General features: G+C 48.2%; 1 protein-coding gene and 1 pseudogene across 6 annotated transcripts in view; one reads left to right on the top strand and one right to left on the bottom strand.

Annotated features, from left to right (window-relative positions):
* SHANK3 (SH3 and multiple ankyrin repeat domains 3) overlaps positions 1–16781 on the bottom strand; it is a 650584-nt gene that overhangs the window by 319314 nt on the left and 314489 nt on the right. The gene's annotated exons all lie outside the window — the stretch shown is intronic.
* LOC128840502 (exosome complex component CSL4-like) lies at positions 9040–11259 on the top strand (annotated as a pseudogene).

The following is a 16781-nucleotide window of genomic DNA, read 5'->3' as shown; positions in this document are numbered from 1 at the left end:
AGCTCTGTCTTGCACTGGTCTGACCACCAGTGGAATCAGAGAAGAAGCACAAAGTAGTCCCTTGCTCTAGTCCAACAGGAACACATCTGGTTCTGAATCAAACCCAAAGGCACCTTACATTGCTCACTGTTGCACAGTGGTCTGTTGTTGGAGGACACCCTTTCTGAATAGCAGGACCACTAGAGTCTATTTCAGAGCCCGTTCCTGGTGGCCCTGTTGTCTGCTAGCACGTTTTCTTTCCCAGCCAGATGGAGACTCAAGGGACGTACCCAGTGAGCCAGGTCCCCATCCCACAGTGCCATTGCTTCTTGAAGTGAGCACCTGCCTGGTTGCTAATGTAGAACTTTACTGTCGTGGATTTGTTGTTTTTAATCAGCACACGGCCCTTGATCAACATCAGGAAGAATTTTAGAGCTCAGCTGATGGCTCAGCTAGAAACATAGGAATTGCCAGATCAAATCAGAGCAGTAGTCCTCTAGTACAGTATCCTTCCCAGGAGGGTCAGTGCCAGCTGCTTCAAGGAATGCCTTCATGGATCAGCCCGTGTGGAAAATTTCCTCCTAGCTTTAGACAGTCCACATGGGCTTATGCCCTGAAGCAGAAGGATTCCTCTCTTCTCTAACTCAATGGGCCATGTTCATCTGGAATATCACGCTCATTTCTAGTCACCTTGGAGAACACTTTCCAAAGTGCCTACATGACTTAGGAGCCCACGTGCAGGAGTCACTTTTGAAACAGGAACTTAGACAATCCTTATTTTACAAAAGGTAACAGAAATGTGGGGAGGGCTAAGAGATGAGTAATTACAATTATTACATACCTGGAAAGTCTTCTGTGTGAGGAAAGAGTGAAAAGACTGGGATTGCTTAGCATGGCAAGGAGACAGACAAAAGAGGATTTGATGGAGGTATGCAAAATAACCATTGGGGTAGAGAAGGTAAATCAGATGCTATTTACTTTTATTCATAATACAAGAGCAAGGGGACAGTCAGTGAATGTGAAAGGCAGCACATTTATAACTGATAAACAGATCCCCTTCCACCAACAACACAGTTAAACCATGGAACTCACTGTGACAAAATGCATAGATGCAAAGAGGTTAGCAGAATCCAAAAAGGATCTTTTAGACGTAGAAAAAATTACCAAGGGATACACACCCTCATGCTTCAAGGCATATCACTAATGGAGGTTAGAAAGAAACTTCCCCCGTGGGCAGGTTATACTATAGTCGTCCATTATGGAGTTTGTCACATCTCTCTGAATTAGCTGGTATTGGCTGTGGCGGAAGACATGTAAACAGACCGGAAGGAGCACTGGTTAGATCCGATATGGCGGTTCTCAAGATGATGTTAACAAGCACTGCAAGCTCTCATCTCCTTGGTGAAAGGGTAAAGAGAAGAGCTTGCTCTCACCAAACTCACATTGTTAATGCTGTATGTGAGGTGATCCTGTCAGAAGAGTTTATTTAGTTATTTATTCTCAAACTAGAAGGGGATGATGTGAGGAGGACAGCATTAGTAGCCTGGTCCGGGAGTTAGTGATCACTCATACATTTAATCATAGAATCATGGAAGATTAGGGTTAGAAGAGACCTCAGGAGGTCATCTAGTTCAACCCCTGCTCAAAGCAGGACCAACCCAAACTAAATCATTCCAGCCAGGGCTATGTCAAGCCGGGCCTTAAAAACCTCTAAGGATGGAGGTTCCACCACCTCCCTAGGTAACCCATTCCAGTGCTTCACCACCCTCCTAGTGAAATAAGCAACAGAGGGTCCTGTGGCACCTTTGAGACTAACAGAAGTATTGGGAGCATAAGCTTTCCTGGGTAAGAACCTCGCTTCTTCAGATGCAAGTGAGGTTCTTACCCACGAAAGCTTATGCTCCCAATACTTCTGTTACTCTCAAAGGTGCCACAGGACCCTCTGTTGCTTTTTACAGATTCAGACTAACACAGCTACCCCTCTGATACTAGTGAAATAGTGTTTCCTAATATCCAACCTAGACCTGCCCCACTGCAACTTGAGACCATTGCTCCTTGTTCTGTCATCTGCCACCACAGAGAACAGCCGAGCTCCATCCTCTTTGGAACCCCCCTTCAAGTAGTTGAAGGCTGCTATCAAATCCCCGCTCACTCTTCTCTTCTGCAGACAAAATAACCTCAATTCCCTCAGCCTCTCCTCATAAGTCATGTGCAAAGCCCCCTAATCATTTTTGTTGCCCTCCGCTGGACCCTCTCCAATTTCTCTACATCCCTTCTGTAGTGGGGGGACCAAAACTGGACACAATACTCCAGATGTGGCCTCACCAGTGCCGAATAGAGGGGAATAATCACTTCCCTCGATCTGCTAGCAATGCTCCTACTAATGCAGCCTAATATGCCATTAGCTTTCTTGGCAACAAGGGCACACTGTTGACTCATGTGAAGGTTCCTTCCCCACTCTGACTTTAGGGTACAGATGTATGGACCTGCATGAAAACCTCTAAGCTTCTCTACCAGATTTTGGTGTCTCTGGCCAGGAGGGATTATAGTATTGTACATAGGAGGGCTGTTACCCTTCCCTTTATAGTTATGACAACTCATATCCAGGTTCTCATCCACTGTAATCCCCAGGTCCTTTTCTGCAGAACTGCTGCTTATCCAGGTGGTCCCCAACCTGTAGTGGTGCATGGGATTCTTCCGTCCTAAGTGCAGGACTCTGCACTTGTCCTCGTTGACCCTCATCAGATTTCTTTTGGCCCAATCCTCTAATTTGTCTAGGTCACTCTGGACCCTATCCCTACCCTCCAGCATATCTACCTCTCCCCCCAGCTTAGTGTCATCCACGAACTTGCTGAGCGTGCAATCCATCCCATCATCCAGATCATTAATGAAGAAGTTGAACAAATCTGGCCCCAGGACCGACCCGTGGGGCACTCCACTTGATACTGGCTGCCAACTAGACATTGAGCCATTGATCACTACCTGTTGAGACCGACGATCTAGCTACCTTTCTATCCACCTTATAGCCCATTCATCCAATCCATACTTCTTTAACTTGCTGGCAAGAATACTGTGGGAGACTGTATCAAAAGCTTTGTTAAAGTCAAGGTATGTCACGTCCACTGCTTTCCCCATATCCACACAGCCAGTTATCTCATCATAGAAGGCAATCAGGTTTGTCAGGAATGACTTGCCTTTGGTGAATCCATGTTGACTGTTCCTGATCACCTTCGTCTCCTCCAAGTGTTTCAAAATGGATTCCTTGAGGACCTGCTCCATAATTTTTCCAGGGACTGAGGTGAGGCTGACTGGTCTGTAGTTCGCCAGATTCTCCTTCTTCCCTTTTTTAAAGATGGGTACTATATTGCCTTTTTTCAATACTCCGGGAGCTCCCCTGATCGCCATGCATTTTCAAAGATAATGGCCAATGGCTCTGCAATCACATCCGCCAACTTCCTCAGCAACCTCATATGCACTGCATCTAGCCCCATGGACTTGTGCTCGTGCAGCTTTTCTAAATAGTCCTTAACCTGTTCTTCCACCACTGAGGGCTGCTCACCTCCTCCCCATACTGTGCTACCCAGTGCAGCAGTCTGGGAACTGATTTTGTCTGTGAAGAATGAGGCAAAAAAAGCATTGAGTACTTCAGCTTTTTCCACATCTCCTGTCACTAGGTTGCCTCCCCCATTCAGTAAGGGGCCCACACTTTCCCTGACCTTCTTCTTGCTGCTAACATACCTGTAGAAACTCTTCTTGTTACCCTTCACATCCCTTGCTAGCTGCAACTCCAATTGTGCTTTGGCCTTCCTGATGACACCCCTGAAATGGTTCCTAGTAGCTAGCTGTAGTCACTTTGGGAAGGGTGGCAATTATTTGGTAACCGGTCTTCGCACTTACAGGTGCCTATTACAACCTCAGTTAGATGCTGGGGATGTGGACTCTTTGGAGCACTGTTAGCGGAGGTCAGCACCCACACTTTAAGCACGGTAGGAATCTGGGACTCGATTCTGTGTTGCATCTGTCAGAAGGTCAGCTGAGGTTGAAGGGAAAAGGGGGTTTTAAACCACCTTTGCACATGCAGGATTCTGTGCCCAGATAGGGGCATGCCTGAATCCAGGGGCTGCTCTAAGTTACAGCAGCTTGGACTAGCCACCTGTGTGCCAGTCCACTCACCACCCGACCAGGCTGAATGCAAAGCATCCCCTACTCTGACACACCATCTACTGCCCCAGTACACCTTTGGAAGCATGGCATGGGGCTGCGGTTGTTCCCTGGAGGTTGGCTAAGCCAGCTTTGTGGCTCTGCCACAGTTGCTGAGCCACCCTAAAGGGGGCCAAAATTGTGACAACTACCTGTAGCGACAGATGGCACCACAAATATTCTCCCAGCTGCTCAAAGGGTAACTCCACCCGTTTTGTAAACACCAAAAACAAATCTGAGAAGGCGAAGGCTCACCCAGGAGGGCAGCCATGAACCAGTCCTTCCAAAATTCTCTTCCATTTGGAAGTTTTTGTACTAGGAGTGGACATGGCAACACAGATGCCAGTATTCAAAAATACTCCAGATTGTCCAGGTGACAGCAGAGTCCAAAATTAAAGGCAGTGTGGAACTTTATGGAGAACAGCAGAAAGAGAGAAGCACATGTGACATGTCACTTAACGTGGTCCTGGAAAGACCTCAAGGCACCAGTGTTGTTGGTGCAGACCTAGGCTGAGCTGTGCCTTAGTAGAGGCAGGAGAGCCCTAGAACCCGTCTGACGGCTCTTGGCTGAGTTAAGAGGGTCATGAGGAATGATCGCAGACACAGTTCTCTTACACCCTGAGGCCCAAGTACTCAGCTTCGGGCCAGGCTTTCCGTGCAGTTCCAGTCGCTGCGTTCTAAGGCGCCTGGTTCAGCACCGAGGGCTCACATGCATCCCAGGAATAATGACCTAGACAGACAATTCGCCAAGGAAAACCAGGGTTAGCTCCCTGACTCGCTCAGACAATAGGTAATCAGGTTTTCAGCATTATGCCTCAATTGAAACACAGCATGTCCAGCAGCACAGAGCCCCCTAATGCTGCACCATGATCGTGGCATCAGCACTTAACTGAGAGGGGTCAGTCCTTCCTTGCTGGGTCACCCACCACTCTGTGCAGCACAGCACCCACCCCTCCATCCCATGGTGGGGCACTGAGGGCAGAGCACCATCCACCGAGTCGCCAACACAGCTCTCTGCAGCACCCAGCTGCCCTAGGCAGTCTCCCATCCACATAGGAACCACACACATCCCTGCTCATCAGGGCCGGCTCCAGGCACCAGCCCACCAAGCTTGTGCTTGGGGCGGCACCTGGAGGGGGGCGGCGCAGTGCTCCGGCTCCAGCCGCTGGGGAGAGCGGAACCCCGGGCAGGCTCGCCACCCTCCCCCGGCGCTCTGGCCGCCCTCCCCTGCTGCGCTGGGGAGGGGGGGGAAGGGCGGCCGGAGGCTTTTTTGCCTGGGGCGGCAAAAAAGCCAGAGCCGGCCCTGCTGCTCATTGGTCAGATCTCATGCCACAAAATGACACGCAACTGTCAGATTTACCATACTTCCAGCGTCAACAATGTATGGAGAGTGGGTGAGTTGCTGGGGGGGGTGTATCTGTACATATTATGGATCTCATGGGGCTAGTTTTCAGATGCAATTTAGACAGAATCTTCCCTTGTTCAGGAGCCCCAGGTTGTAAAATGTGTGACCATGTCAGCCCCTGCCACCACTTCCTAGGGGACATCTGGAAGAGAAGAAGCTGCGCTTGGCTTTCTAATATGAATGTTACGTTCCCGGCTCTACCGGCTTCCGCACCTCTCTGTGGGAGAAGGGGCTTTACGGGATGATAACCCCAACATCATGCATAGAAACTATCATCCATAGAAACTAATCCAAAAACTGTTGCCTAACAGTTTCAAACTGAAAGTCAAAAAAGTTGCACTGGAGATGGCATGGGATCACTCTAAAAGGCTCATTCGAGGCCAAAAGCTGCTTAGTCGGGAGCTTTGGGGGGAGCGGCAGGGGGGGCAATGCAGCTTTCCCTGTATTACAGTGCATCTCAGACATAGAAATAAAAAAACGAAGTAACCGGAGGGGAGGAGAGGGGAAGCTGTGAGACAGTTTCACTATAACACACATGCACAAAGCAAATCTGCACAACTGGTAGAAAAGACTGTACTCAAAGAGTAATTATCAAACAGGGAGAACATATCTAGTGGGGTTTGTCCTGAGCTGGTACTATTCAATAATTTCATTAATGACTCAGATAATGGAGTGAAGAGTGTGCTAATAAAATTTACAGATGACACCAAGCTGGGAGAAACACTTCAGGAAAGATATGGGCAAATTGGAAAGTCCAGATGAGAGCAAGAAAAATGATGAAAGGTTTAGAAAACCTGACCTATGAGGAAAGGTTAAAAAAACTGGGTATGTTTAGTCTTGAGAAAAGAAGACTGAGGGGAACAGGAGAACAGCCTTCACATATGTTAAGAGCGGTTATAAAGAGGACGATGATCAATTGTTCTCCATGTCAACGGGAGGTAGCACAAGAAGCGATGGCCTTAATCTGCAGCAAGGGAGATTTACATTAGATATGAGGAAAAACTTTCTAACTATAACAATAGTTAAGCACTGGAATAGGGTTCCAAGGGAGGTTGTAGAATCCCCATCACTGGAGGTTGGTTAGAAAAATAACTGTCAGTCTAGGCGGTCTAGGTTTAGTTGGTCCTGCCACAGTGCAGGGCGCTGGACTTGCAGACCAGTGAAGAGGCGCTTGCAGTAATGAAAGAAAAGATGTTCAGGCTGTGGACAAGTGTTTTTGACACTGGCAAAGGAAGGAAGGGTCAGATCTTTTATATGCGGTGGAGTAAGCAGCATCAGAAATGGATGTGAGGAGAAAATGAGAAGAAGGAGTCAAAGAAGATGCCTCTAGTGGAGATAGTTGTGTCCATAGACAGAGAAAGGCAGAAGTGGAGTGAGTTTTGCAGGATCATTAAGGAGCTCACTTTTGGCCATGCTGATCAGGGCTCAAACTGGAAGTAGAAAATAAGGGCTGAAGATGATGGAAAGGCAGGTGATGAGACTAGGGAGGTCAACAGTCAAGAGTGGTGTGGTCCCAGACGGAGGGGCCAGAGACAAGCCAGAGGCCAGAGTAAGGAACAGTGATTATGTCATCATCCATAACTCAAGTGGTACAATGAAGGGTGAGGATGTATTCATTCCTTACTGGAAAGCACTTTGAGATGCTCACATGGAGGGTGTTAGAGGTGGGCAAAGTACAGTTGCTACTAGCGAAGGCTAGTACTAGAGGACAAACAGGGAATGTGTAGCTAACTACAGATCCTGGCAAGTGACACTTTATCTCTCATCCTCTCTCTCTTTTTTGCTCCTGATAATATCACTGGGACAGGAGATCAGCTGGATTCTATTCCTCCTTGTGTCTTATCAGCAGGATTGCTTATCCTCAGCTCCAGTCCGTTACACATGTGCAAAGCCACTGAAGACAAAGGGGCTGCACAGGGGTTAATAAAGGGCAGCATTTGGCCTGCAGAACATTAATAAAAAATAATATGGCCAAATATATGATATACAGGAAGGACAAAGCCAAGGTTGACTCCAGAGCACACATTGAGTCTGCAGGGTTGGCACTTAAAAAACAAACATACATGTTTTTTACTTGTAACCTGCACACATGGAGCCCCCTATGCCATTTTTATGACATGATTCCCCAGAAGAGCTCGCTTTAACACCTCTTTTTGTTTACGTTATAAAGTACCCAATGCCAAAGTGTATTTATGAAGCATGCACTGGAGCACTGTACTCTTTATAACCCCGCATCAGACAAGAAATGGTTCCTTACCTGTTCCATAACGGTTCTTCTTCCAGACATGTTGCACATGATCATTTCACTTCACGTGTGTGCGTGCCTAGTGCACTGTTGTTGGAGATTTTTCCCTCAGCAATACCTGTCGGGGCAGCACATGAACCCTCTACTGTCTTGCACTGCTGCATGATGGTAGAAAGCACAGAGCCAACCCTGAACCTGTCAACGTTCCTTCTTATTGGACAGACTAATATAGCGGGGAAGGAGGGTGTTTCGTGGAATGGACATGTGCAACACATCTTGGAGAACAACAGTTATGGAACAGGTTAGTAACCGTTCCTTCTTCTTCAAGTGATTGCACATATCCAATCTGCTTCACATGCAGTTCAATCTGGAGATGGGACCAGAGTCTACCTGAATAACGACTGAAGGACCACACGTCCAAATCTGGCATCATCTCTAGATTGCTGAGAGATGGCACAATGGTAGGCAAAGGTGCGCACTGAAGACCAAGCTGCAGATCTACAAGTGTCCAAAATAGGAACATGGGCTAGAAAGGCTGCATGAGATCTGGTTCAATGAACTAGAACCCTGTTTTGGTGGAGTAACATTGGCCATGTTGTAGCACAAAAGTATACAAAAAGAAATCCACAACAAGATTCTTTGAGACGAGACCAGTGTGACACTCTGTGCCCCAAAGCAACACCCTGGCACCCCCATATTCACCACTGTCATATAATTATAATATGTTTTGTACAAAGTATGCCTTGTGAGGTATCATTCTAAAAGTCTTGGTCTGTTGAATGTTAATATCCTGTTGGATTGTATGTGCTGTCATTGTGTGTGTTACTACTACTACTATAAATAAAATAAATAATTAAGTTAATGGAGATATCCTATCTCCTAGAACTGGAAGGGACCTTGAAAGGTCATTGAGTCCAGCCCCGTGCCTTCACTAGCAGGACCAAGTACTGATTTTGCCCCAGATCCCTAGGTGGCCCCCTCAAGGATTGAGCTCACAATCCTGGGTTTAGCAGACCAATGCTCAAACCACTGAGCTATCTCCCCCCCAAAGGTGTTGTGAAGTTGGAAACATCTACAACGAGCCTTTCACGTACAACAATGAAGAAGCTAGACAGTGCTAATGGCCCATCAACAAAAACAATGGGCCATGGGAAAAGCTTATCCTAAGCTGATGATCTTTCCTGTGGATGCTTCAGTCAGGGTATGAGTAATGGCTGCTAGGACTCATCGAAGCACGTAAGGGTAGGTGACTAGATCATGGGATACTGGATTCCATCTTGTTGCTTGTACTTTTCCACAAACTGTTCTGGGGGCTTGGCTTCAAACAAAGAAGCTCCCTCCACATGGAAGAAACTATAAAAGGGGGAAGTGACATCACCATCGGGCCTCCCTCCCCCTAAAACAGATCACCTGGAAACACCTGTGGAACAAAGACTGGACTGAGGGAGTGCTGGACCCAGGCTGGAAAGAATGATTCCTGCCTGAGTATGCAAGAGCTGTAATCTGCTTGTACTAGCTAACAGGATGAGACACTGCTTGACTCAAATCCCGTCTAGTGTATAAGACTTAGATTGTGATTTTGTTTATTTCTTAGGTAATCTTCTTTGATCTGTACATCTATAATTTATAATCCCTTAACATCTCTTCTGTAGTTAATAAATGCATTTTATATATTACCTAAAAATAGTGTGGTTTGAGTGAAATGTTTGGGGAAAAATCTCAGCTCAGTTAACAAAGGCTTGTGAATTGTCCTCTCTGCATTGAGGGAGGGGCAGACTGGGTAATAATCTTTACTGGTCAGGCTTTTGCGCAGGGTAAGTTCAGGGGTGCAAGGCTGGGCAGCTGTAGGGAATTGGCTGGAGCCTTTCTATTGTTGGTCCATGCAGTGGCTGGCCAGAGCATTCCTGAACATAGCTGGGTGTGGCCCCTGCCTATGGTTGTTGGTGTGAGTGAAAGCTTGGAGGCCTTTGCAGTTTGTCACAACGGAACCCAGATTGATAAAACAGAGGGCTCAGTGGTTCCAGGTTGCACCCCTGGGGGAAACCCATCATAAGAACAGCCATACTGGGTCAGACCAAAGGTCCATCTAACCCAGAATCCTGTCTTCTGACAATGACCAATGCCAGGTGCATCCGAGGGAATGAACAGAACAGGGAATCTCAAGTGATCCATCCCCTGTCGCCCATTCCCAGCTTCTAGCAAACCGAGGCTAGAGACACCATCCCTGCTCATCCTGGCTAATAGCCATTGATGGACTGATACTCCATGAATTTATCTAGTTCTTTTTTGAACCCTGTTATAGTCTTGGCCTTCACAACATCCTCTGTCAACGAGTTCCACAGGTTGACTATATGCTGGGTGAAAATTGCTTTGTTTTGTTTGTTTTAAACCTATTAATTTAATTTGGTGACCCCTAGTTCTTCTGTTATGAAAAGGAGTAAATAGCACTTCCTTATTTACTTTCTCCACACCAGTCATGATTTTATAGACCTCTATCGTATCCCTCTTAGTCGTCTCTTTTCCAAGCTGAACAGTCCCAGTTTTATTAATCTCTTTTCACATGGAAGCCGTTCCATACCCCATATCATTTGTGTTGCCTTTTTCCATACCTTTTCCAATTCCGATATATTTCTTTGAGATGGGGCAACCACATCTGCACACAGTATTCAAGATGTGAGTATAACATGGATTTATATAGAGGCAACATGATAGTTTCTGTCTTATAATCTATCCCTTTCCTAATAATTCCCAACCTTCTGTTGCCTGCCAGATCGTAACACGCACAGACACAAGAAGTTATCCAAGATGTAATTCTCTGTGCAGAGATTGAAAGACCTTTTATTCTGTCTGCTGTGGCCATGAATAGTTGGGTGGACCACCAAAATGGTTTGGTCCTGTCTATGTAGAATGCCAGTGCTTGTCTAATGTCCAATGTGTGTAGCCATTGCTTGTCCCTATTTGTGTGTGGTTTGGGGTAAAAAACAAGCAAGTAAATTGATTAATTGATATGAACATTTTTAACTACCTTAGAGAGAAACCTCAAATGAGGATGTAAGTACACCTTATCAGCATTAACTCCCGCTTTGCCAAGGTGCACATCCTGTACATCGGCTCCACGCCGCTGAAATCCGCCTTCCGAGGCACCATACGGAGAGAAGACATTCGAGCCACAGAGAAAGACAAGGTGGAAGTTTACAAGAGTTTCCGTCCTGGGGACATAGTCCTGGCCAAAGTGATCTCCCTGGGGGACATGCAGTCTAACTACCTGCTGAGCACGGCAGAGAACGAGCTGGGCGTGGTGGTGGCTCACAGCGAAGCAGGGGCATAGATGGTGCCGGTCAGCTGGTGTGAGATGCAGTGCCCCAGGACACACTCCAAGGAGCTCCGCAAGATGGCACGAGTGCAGCCGGAGTTCCTGCAGACCTAGCTGGCCACCCTGCTTCCAGACTGGGCCCCGTCCCTGCTGCAGGCCAGCCTGAGCCACCGGCTTTGGGCCCTGGCACGGGAGCTGCAGGCAGCCAGCCTGTGCCTCCGTTGTCATCCCTTAACCAGAGCAACCCCTGCAGGCCAGTGCGTGCAGCCTGCACCTCCTGGAGCATCCAGTGGATTTTGGATTGTGTTAAGGCTAGAGTAGGGGGAGCAGGGTCCCCTATGTCTTATCATTAAAGGAGACTGTATGGTGGTCGGATGTGCGGGCACAAAGTTTGGAGACCCTTCTGGCAGAAGTGATAGCAATTAGGAAAACCACATTCCAGGAGAGGCATAGTAAGGAGTACACCGCTAGAGGCTCAAATGCCGGTCCCATACGTTTAGATAAAATTAAGTTCAAATCCCAATGGGAAACGGGCTTCCTTAGTTGAGGGTACAATTTTTCCAGGCCTTTAAGGAATCTAATTGTTATGTCATCAGAACAAACAGATCAGTTATCTATATGAGGGAGAGGAAATTGCTAAGCCTTCCTGTTCCAGGTGCAACAGATAGTAAAGTATTTGTTGAATGGATACATGAGTCAGCGAGACTCCAGTATGAAAAGCCCAGATAGAGAACAGCTTCCATTTTGACAGGTAGGTGGCCCTGGTGGAGGCTTTCTGCTACCCAGTAAGACTTGGTGAACTTGCTCCAAGCAAGAGTACTCTTCGGGATTTAACCATGGCGCTTCCAGGTCGACGAATGAAGGGATTGCAAGTTTGGGTAAAGCATCCGACTGCGGTCCTGGGAGCTCAAATCTGGGTGCAATGCGAGTGAGATTGGAGTCACTACTGAGAGGTCCGGTGTTGGAGGGGCCACACTACTACTTCTTCAATGCTTAGCCGAAGATTTGGCCATAGCGATTGTTTGCCATTTGGTCCATTCTTGTGTGGCTGTAAGGGCTTGACGGCCTGAGAGTCAAACATCAGAACAGACTTGATGAACCCATATAATAGGGGATCTGCTTCTGGGCCACCTCAATCCCTCGGCTGGTGGAATTTTATCACAGATGTTACAAAAAGCCACCTGGAGAATGGCGTTCACCGGAACGTCTTGTGGCATTCTTGCGACATATCCAAAAAGTGTAAGATGCCATCTGCAGACAATGGACCCAGTGGTCTGTTGACTGGAGCAAGCATAAACATCTGCATTACAGATGAAGTCATTCCACTTTATACCGAATATGCAATGATGGCATTTTGTGTGGAAAGCCTCCAGCTTTGCCCAGTCTGAACGGCACAGTGTCCATGTTACACAACCGTACGAGAGTACAGAGAGGATACAGCTCAAATAGATCTTGAACTTGGCTATTGTGCTGAGATGATGTTGATTCCATATTCACTGTAAACGACCCATGGCAGATGCTGCGATGCCAATCCAATGGAGAACCTCCGTGTGAGAGTTGGAGGAACTGGTGAGTGTAGAACCCAAATAGCAAAAGCTGGAGAGTGCTTTGACAGTTTAATTATTCAAAGAGATTGGAGTTGTGGGTAGGCCTGGTCCTAGATTTTGCAGCTTTGTCTTTGATCAGGTGTGGTCCCTCTTGTTTTTTAGTAGCGCTCTGTGTGGGAGTGGGATTGGGGAGGAGGGTGTAGCGGGGCGGACACCCCGCTCCAGCTCAAGAGGGGTTAAAAGCAGCCCTGGAGAGGGCTGCAGCTGAGAAAAAGGCTAGGCTGATTGGGGAAGCAGCCCCAGCTGGGGACACACCCCCAATCAGGCCACAGCTGCCCCTATAAAAGGGCTGTGAGCCAGAGGCTGAGAAAAGAGTCTCTCTCTAGCTGTGGAGAGAGATGGGCCTGGTTGCTTGGGAGCTCAGCAGGGTACCTAGAGTGAAGCAGTGCTGGGGAAAGGCCAGAGGAGCTGGGGAGCTCCAGGCTGGAAAACTCCCAGGCTGAAGGCCTTGGTAAAGGCCGGGAAGGGGACTGGGGTTGCAGAGGTGCAGCCCAAGGTAGGCAAAGGCAGCAGGTCCAAACCCCCCTTGCCGATGATGACTGGTATAGACTGCAGTCTGCCCCAGTGAGGGGGGCTAGATGGTGACTGGCAGTAGCCACTGAGGCTAGGTGGGGGTAGAGGATTGGGGGTTCCCCTGGGTGGGGAGACCCAGAGAGTGGGGGTACTGCCAGGGGGCAGCACCCGAGGTAAAGGGGCACCGGGGTCCGGGAGGGACATGGAGGCCTGAGGCAAGTGGGACATCAGCCAACAGAGGGCGCTCCAGAGCTGGAAAGCTAATTCCCAGGACGACCAGCAAGAGGTGCCGCAGTGGTGAGTCACCGCAACACTACAGGGGGAAAGCATAATAAAGTTTTCCTGTCCACGGTAGGAGGAAGGTGTCTGTGATGGAACCCAGACTGTGGCCTTGCAGGGAGCAGAACTGGTGACATTTTCTGTTATACTTGTTTGCAAATAGATCTATTTGGGGAGTTCCCCCACTGCTGGAAAATGCATCTGGCTACATCCAGGTGAATAGACCACTTGTGGTGACTGCAGAAAGACCGGCTCAGATAATCAGTTAGCTCGTTCTGCACCATGGAGGGTAAAAGGCCTTGTGGTTGATTGAAGGGGCTACACAAAATTCCCATAGGTGAACTGCTTCCTGACACAGGAGCAATGAGTGAGCTCCTCCCTGCCTGTTGAGGTAAAACAGGGCTGCAATATTGTCCGTAAGGACCAACAGATTTCTCCCTCGATGTGAGGTAGGACAGGCAAAATGAATCGCTCTGAGCTCTCTGACATTGATATGAAGAGCGAGCTCTGTCGAGGACCAAAGGCTCTGAGTTCACAGGGGCACCAGGTGAGCCCCCACACCCTAGAGCCGACATGTCTGAAACCAGAGTCATCGAGGGTTCAGGGCGGAGGAAGGGAACGCCCACACAAACGTTTAGAGGATTCAGTCACCAATTCAGCAAAATTAGAACCTATGAAAGTACCATGAGCAGTGCCCAAACGCAGAAGGTTTGGCGAGTACACCGAGGCCAGCCATGTCTGAGGTGCAGCCTCGCGTGTTGTACTACATATGTGCACGAGGCCACATGCCCTAGGAGCCTCATACAGTTTCAGGCTGTTGTGATGGATGAATCTTGAGGTCTGCCATGACAGATTGAATAGACTGGAATCTCGACTCTAGGAGGAACGCTGTGGCCTGGGGAGGGTCCAACACAGCTCCTATGAACTCTGTTCTCTGACCCGGGTAAAGGATAGACTTGTCTGCTTGCCTACGGCCTTGAAGGCTGACTGAAGAGTTGAACACTGGATATAACCTGCGCTTTGGACTGGCCTTTGACTAGCTAGTCATCCTGCTCAGGGTAGGCCTGCACTCCCAGTCTCCTGAGCAATGCTGCTACCATGGCCATATATCTTGTGAATCGCCAAGGAACTGCAGATAGAAGCACCCCCCATGAACTGGTAAGGTGAGTGCTTCACTACAAATCTGCAGAACTTTTTGTGCCCTTGATATATCAACATATGAAAGTAGGCGTCTCCTAAATCAACAGTTATGTACCAGTCTCTGGGATCTATTTTTTTGAGATAGTTGTTGAGCTGACGCAGATCTAAAATAGGTCTGAGACCTCTGTTGGCTTTCAGAATTAGGAAATAACAGGAGTAGAAACCCTTCCCTCTTACATTCTGGGAAAACTCCACTACAGTCCCCACCTGTAGGAGAGATTGAACCTCCTGGACCAGAAGTTCTTTGTGAGACGGGTCCCTGATAGGGACAGGGAAGGAGGGTGGGAAGGAGGGATAGAAATTAAATTGGAGGGTTTATCCAACTTCTACAGTGCTCAGTGCTCAATGGCCCGTGGTGATAGGGGTTCAAGCACTGAGGAAATGGGAAAGGCGGTTTGCAAACAAAGGAAAAATGGGGTCTGGACTTCTGGTAACTGGTGCAGCATCCTCAAGCCTCCCATCAAAACATCTGCTTAAAACCCTCTGGATGTCAAGGTGGGATAGACAGAGGTTGAAAGAGGAGGTGGTATAAGCCTATGCCCTAAAATCTTCTTTCTCTGCAGGTCCTGTTGGACAGCCAGAGCATAATAGTGGAGGGGCTGCTGAGGCCTGGAGTGCTTCCTGGAAGGGGCTAGGGTGTACAACCCAAGGGAGCTTAGCATCATTCTGCTCTGAAAAGAGCAAGGATCCCTCAAAGAGCAGGTTCTGCACAGTCTGTTGGACCTCCTAAGGGAGCCCAGAGGACTGCAACCAGGAGCTCCTATACATGACCACTGCTGAAGCCGTGGATCTGACGGCCAAGTCAGCAGCACCCAGAGCAGCTTGCAGCGAGATCCTTGCGACTGATTTCCCCTCATCCACTTGCGAGGTAAACTCCTGCGTAGCCTCTTCTGGGACCATGTTTTTAAATTTCAGCATGGAGCCCCACATGAATCATAGAATATCAGGGCTCAAAGGGACCTCAGGAAGTCATCTAGTCCAACCCCCTGCTCAAAGCAGGACAATCCCCAACTAAATCATCCCAGCCAGGGCTTTGTCAAGCCTGACCTTAAAAACCTCTAAGGATGGAGATTCCACCACCTCCCTAGGTAACCCATTCCAGTGCTTCACCACCCTCCTAGTGAAAACGTTTTTCCTAATATCCAACCTAGACCTCCCCCACTGCAACTTCAGACCATTGCTCCTTGTTCTATCATCTGCTACCACTGAGTCTAGATCCATCCTCTTTGGAACCCCCTTTCAAGTAGTTGAAAGCTGCTATCAAATCCCCCCCTCATTCTTCTCTTCTGCAGACTAAACAATCCCAGTTCCCTCAGCCTATCCTCATAAGTTATGTGCTCCAGACCCCTAATCATTTTTGTTGTCCTCCGCTGGACTCTTTCCAATTTTTCCACATCCTTCTTGTAGTGTGGGGCCCAAAACTGGACACAGTACTCCAAATGAGGCCTCACCAATGCCAAATAGAGGGGAATGATCACGTCCCTCGATCTGCTGGCAATGCTCCTACTTATACAGCCCAAAATGCCGTTAGCCTTCTTGGCAACAATGGCACATTGTCGACTCATATCCAGCTTCTTGTCCACTGTAACCCCTAGGTAAAGTCACACCTAGTGTGGTAAAGTCACACTTGCCCCAAAGTGCATGCTGGTTTGCAATCCTGAGCTACAAACCCCTTCCTCTTCCCCAAAGAATATATTTTCCTACCAAACATGTCTAACTTCTCTGAGTCTTTTGATTTTGGGGTTGCACCCAGAGGCCCCTGCCTTTTCCTCCGATTGGCAGCAGATACCACCAGCAACCTGGGGTGGGGGGAGTAGGAGTAAAGCAACTCAGAATCCTGGGATGGGCACATAATACTTGCGTTCAGCCCCCTTTGAATAGGGAGTCAGGTGTCTGCCACAGCCCCTTAACTGCACCCATTTTGGCCTCACTGAGAGGCAGGACCAATCTGGAAGGACCTGCAGTGACTAAAATATCAACCAGGGCATGAGAGGATTCTTTTATTTCCTCCACATGTATGCCAGACTTAAGGCGACGTCT

The sequence above is a fragment of the Malaclemys terrapin genome, chromosome 1 (assembly GCF_027887155.1).
Source record: "Malaclemys terrapin pileata isolate rMalTer1 chromosome 1, rMalTer1.hap1, whole genome shotgun sequence".
Classification (NCBI taxonomy): domain Eukaryota; kingdom Metazoa; phylum Chordata; order Testudines; family Emydidae; genus Malaclemys; species Malaclemys terrapin.
The sequence above is the reverse complement of the archived record's forward strand: the minus strand, read 5'-3'. Positions and strand labels throughout refer to the sequence as shown.